The sequence below is a fragment of the Gadus morhua genome, chromosome 3, assembly GCF_902167405.1.
Source record: "Gadus morhua chromosome 3, gadMor3.0, whole genome shotgun sequence".
Classification (NCBI taxonomy): Eukaryota; Metazoa; Chordata; class Actinopteri; order Gadiformes; family Gadidae; genus Gadus; species Gadus morhua.
The window spans coordinates 5,972,719-5,978,440 of record NC_044050.1 but is presented as its reverse complement, the minus strand read 5'-3'; the positions used below and the strand labels follow the sequence as shown (position 1 = coordinate 5,978,440).

Here is a 5,722-nt window from a genome sequence, read left to right as displayed (position 1 = left end):
TGATCACCTCAAATCAGATTCAGGACTGATTTCTTGTAACATGACCTTAGTGTGAACATATTGAAATTCATGGAAGTTTGATGTGAACACAATAAGTGAATAAATGAAAGACAGCAGTGATGGAGGTTCACAGTGGAGGCACAGTTGGTCAATAATGATATTTTTCTCCTTTTTCTGGGGATTCGTCACCCACAATAGCGTCCGAGTGTTTTTCTCTTGAATAGCGCTATTCCTGCTGTGCAATTTCATCAAAGCTTTGCAAAATGTTTAAACCACCTTATTTGTTTGGTATCTGATACCATGGAAGCTGTGTGTCTTCGGAAACTTTGAGGCTGTATTGAAGCTCTTCCGTCAGAGTCAGACTCGGACCGATGGGTTGACCCAAAAGCCATTGACGTCCATGCCACACAGCAATCCTATGTGATATTGTAGTTTGGCTTTTTGGTAGTTTGGCTTCATTAAAATAACACGTTTTTTAAAACATTTCAAACCGCTTTCGAAATTTCAGTTGATAAAAAGAACCTCCACCGTTGTGAAAAGGTCCACACAGTATTAGTACTACTGCACATCAACTTATTGATCCCTAACTGCTGAATTCAGTGGCTTTCATGAGCACATCACCCCCATTCTGGCCTCGATGCACTGGCTCCCAGGTCTTTTTAGGATTCAGTTTAAAGTTGTATTATTTGTTTCTAAGGCACTTAATGGGCAGGACTCAACTATATCACCTACCTTGTACAGCGCCACTCAGACCAAAGGTCCCTTAGATCCCCAAACAAAGGGCTTCTGCATGTGCCGCGCTCATGGCTAAAACAGAGGGGTGATAGAGCCTTTGCAGTTGCTACTCCACGTCTGTGGAACTATCTCCCCCTGGTCATCAGTACCGCCCCCACCATTTTCAGCCTGCAAATCCAGGCTAAAACCTACCAGTACTCCCTGGCCTTCCTTGGGGATTCCTTTTCTTTATGTTTTATTTAATTACGACTATTGGTCCAATCTGTTTTTTGTATTCTTTTTAGTTATCCACTGTACAGCACTTAACACTTGGTCGGTTATGCTGTGTGTAAATGTGCTTTATCAATTAAATGTAATCACTATTTACTTACTTCATGTATACGTCTGTGCGTTCTGCGTGTAACGTCTATCTTATTGTTCTTGCAAATGCAGGTCAGCTCACACACACACACACACACACACACACACACACACACACACACACACACACACACACACACACACACACACACACACACACACACACACACACACACACACACACACACACACAACCCATGAACAACAGACAAATGTAAAGTTCATACATATAATATTGAACAGAAAGGGAGGGATGAGGAAGAGGTCCAGGGTTTAGTGCAATGGTATTATGAAGCGTACTGACTCACGCTTCATGGGTTTAGCCGTTTCACAGAATTCGTAGGAATACACACACAGGCTAGCTAGTTAGTTGTCTCTCTCTGTAGAATACATGGCGAACGAGTAGTACCCAGCTGCAGCCCTGGGGCCCAGCACTCTGGTGTGGCAGGTCAGGTTTTCTCTTTGTGTGTCTATCAATGCACCAATCGCTGTATAGATACTATTGATTAGCAATACATTGAGCTATGTGATGTAGGAGCCATATTCAGTTTAGTATTATTTGTGTGCAATGGTTGTTTTTGGTGACCTCTACAGGTCTTGAGTGCCTGTGTGCATATAATAGGAGATCGACAGAGTCCCAGGTGTGGCTGATTACACAGCAAACGTTTTTCTACAATGGCTTGGCCCACATCCTGCCCTTTGTTTGTTTTAAGTATTCTCAGTCATTTTTCTTTGATTTTTGTACAAAATAAACCACAAGACCTTTTTTGCAAACCCAACAAACTTCTGGACATTATCGTTTTTGGACTCAAGCATTGTTAGAATCTAGTCTGCAGTCAGTCACCAGTGATGTTAATTTGAACAAGGAAAACCTGAGAAACGTCACTACAGTACATGATTTAATGGTATACATTGGAGAAGATCTATCTATCTAGATAGATAGATCTTCATAGATCTATCTATAGATCAATATAGTGTGTGTATATAAATATATATATATGTGTGTGTATATGTGTGAAGATATACATATATGTGTAGATATATATGACCAAAAATGCCATATTGTAGGGGCTTGATTCCATCTGGGGCCGCCTAAGAACATATGAAAAAACAGTATTGGAAGACGGTTTGGATAAAAGATTAAATTATACTATCCTAATACTATAGCTTCAGCTATAGTATTAGTATATAGTAAAATTTAGTAATGTATTTATTTATTTATACTTATATATTCATATAGATTATCAATATTAAGAAATACATCTTTCAGGTAAGCCTATAGATGCCGGTCCTGGAGCCTCTGCTGCTCCAGACTGTGGACAGTGCTGGGTGCTGCTGGTCACCCTGTGCCCGTCCTCTGCTCTCCACTCTTTGGTCCTCGGCTATCTCTGCAGTCACATGGGTAGAACTGCCTGTGCTTTTATCCACTGGAAGTCTTTCTGCACTTCATTTGATTGCGTTGTCTCTTTTATTCTAACTCGGTCTGTGTCTCGGTTCGTTCCGGAGACCCTGGCATCTCTCAGGAAACCAGACCTGCAACACCTTTTACATGAAATGATATAAATAACCTGTTCTATTAAGAAGTGTTTTCAGTAGTTGTACTGTCCTAATGTCACGTTTTGTCTGTCTCTCACACGCAGGATGAAAACTACTGCCATGTGTTTTATTCTGCGTTGCAAACTCCACAAAATAAATAAAGAAATTTAATTGAATAGTATTGAGTAGAAACAATGACAATATTATTATTGGTGGTTTGGAAAGACCTGAATGTAGAACAACTATTTAAATTATTAACAAACGTTAATTTTTCCATTGTTTTTACATTTCACCCAATTATAGATACAAAAAAGAGAAGCATTCATTAAAGCAGAAGATCTCGTTGATATTCTGACAATCAAACCTTGCCTGATAAGCAGAGGGTAATAACCTCAACAGTTTCCATATAGCCAGCCAATCGCAAGGCTTCTTTTTTTATGTGTGTGTGCTTGTGTGTGGGTGTTTGTGTGTGTTAGTCTGTGTCTGTATGTGTAGTTTCAAATGTCTTACTCCGCAACGGATAATCACAATGAGCTGGATGTATATGTTTCTACCCATCGCCTGGGGTAAAATATGAACATTTGAATTTCTACTTAGCAGTAGGCCAGTTGCATAATAGGCCTATTGTCTTGTTTAAAAAGAAACATAAATATAGATTCATGTTCATTGATTCAACTCCATTTTACCCATGTGTCTTTCTTCATTCTGACTCATAATCTATGTTTTTAATTCAAGGTGCTGTTGTGTCCTCTTACACAGTGGAGCTGTACGTGAGACCAGGAGAAACCGTTACTGTACCATGTGACTGTAAACTCTCATCTGGTGAAACTATTGTTTGGTACAGGAACTGTTCTCATGAAAATCAGCCCCCACTTATTCTGACAATGCAGGAATTAGAGGAGAATAAGGACTCCAAATTATCCAATCTAAGTGGGATGTGGAACCATTCTTCAAAAACATACACTTTACTGATTACGAACATATCTGATTCTCACCTTGGTCTCTACTACTGTCGACTTGAAGAACAGTTTGGGAAAGAGCAAGACCAGAATGATACAAAGTATAAACACAGATGTGGAAATGTTACCACAAGGATTTCATTTGGTAAGTTGACAGCGGTAGATTTTTATAGCAAGGTCAAATTGAAGGAAATTCCCTCATGCTTCAACATTTTTTTCTCTTGAAATTAATATGGAACTACGGCCCTAACAAAGTGACATAAAGAACAGAAAGAAAAAAGATGTACTGGGGACAAACACTGACTATAGTTTTGCTAGATCTTGACTTTATTTTGCGAGGCCTTGAGTTTGTTTTGCGAGATCTTGACTTTGGTTTGCGAGATCTTGTGTTTGTTTTGCGAGCTCTCTAGGTGGATTTGCGAGATTTTGATCCAGACCCGCACGCACATTGCACTCTCCACGGCGAAACGCTGGTCCGTGTCCCACTCGGGAGCTTTGTGGCACACACTTATCAAATTCCCACCCTCCCACCATCCCAAAGGCACAACCACGACCCCGATTGCCAGCCGTGGTTGTGCCAGCCGCACAACCACGACCCCCGAATGCCAGCCCGATTGCCAAAGTCAAGATCTCGCAATAACAAATTCAAGATCTCGCAAAACTAAAATCCGTGTTTGTCACCAGTCCATGGTTTTTATTTATTTTTTTATGTCACTTCGCCGGCACCGTTAGGAACTGCTATCATAAGTAGGGACAATATGCAACTTTTCTGCATGTCAAGCAAAGAACATTTACTTTTAAAATAGAGTTTCCAAAGAATACAATTTTTTTTTTTTTTCATTAAATCAATTCAACTTTTTTCAAGACGGGCCGATATGCTAATCTGAGATGTTTCTGCCACTAACTAGAGTTACAAATTCTACCCTAGCCATTACAATTCCTTCTCACTGTTATCTTCAGATACAAGTGTAGGTCCTTCTCCGAAGGACATTGGTAAGACATGCTTTCTTGTTGTGACGGATATCAATTGTTAGAACAGGCCGATATGCTAATCTGAGATGTTTCTGCCACTAACTAGAGTTACAAATTCTACCCTAGCCATTACAATTCCTTCTCACTTTTATCTTCAGATACAAGTGGAGGTCCTACTCCGAAGGACATTGGTAAGACATTCTTTCTTGTTGTGACGGATATCAATTGTTAGAACAGGTATATCGTGGCAAGAGAGCATATATTCATTGAATATGCATATATTTTTATTTATTTATTGTTCTTTTACTATATATATATATATATATATATATATATATATATATATATATATATATATATATATATATACACGATGCCTTTGCTGCAGGTTTTGGGGACTCTGCTGCTCCAGACTGTGGACGGTGCTGGATGCTGCTGGTCACACTGTGCCCGTCCTCTGCTCTCCTCTCTTTGGTCCTCTACCTCCTCTAGAACTTCACGTGCCTTTATTCACTGGAAGTCTTTCTGCACTTCATTTGATTGCGTTGTCTCCTTTATTCTAACTCGGTCTCTGTTTCAGTTTGTGCCAGAAAACCCCCTGGCGTCTCTCAGGAAAACAGACCTTTATTACCGCAACATGAGGTATCTGATGGTTGCATAGTTCACCTCTTACATTAATTGATATAAACACCCTGTTTTATTAAGAAGTGTGCTCAGTAGTTGTACTGTCCTAATGTCACGTTTTGTTTGTCCCTCACACACAGGATGAAAACTATAGCCATGTATTTTATGCTGTGATGAAAACTCCACAAAAATAAGGATCTCACAGCTTCTTCGTTTGCAGTACGAGTGGGCTTTGAGAGGCGGATTGGTTAGAGTTCCTCCCTCCACAACACACGCAGCCCAACGCACACACATAGACTCACTCACAACAACAAACAAACACACAGTCGTACACACAAACACACATGAATTGAAATTCCCTTGTGTTTGAAGGTATTTTGATGCCTTGAAATTAGTACAACTTGGATTGATTTACAATATGTTACACAGAAAACATTGAAATATGCATTTGTATATTGTTTTATACCCAAAAGTAACCTGTCTATTATATGTTTTCATTAAATGTATAAACAAATCAATAAAATCCAAAGATGTTG

The 5,722-nt window shown here is 39.5% G+C and overlaps 1 long non-coding RNA gene across 1 annotated transcript; it reads left to right on the top strand.

Annotated features, from left to right (window-relative positions):
• The first annotated feature begins 5,059 nt into the window (after nucleotides 1-5,059).
• On the top strand, nucleotides 5,060-5,722 carry LOC115540973 (uncharacterized). The gene is made up of 2 exons (XR_003976244.1): nucleotides 5,060-5,204; nucleotides 5,327-5,722. It is a non-coding gene; the product is annotated as an uncharacterized LOC115540973 (long non-coding RNA).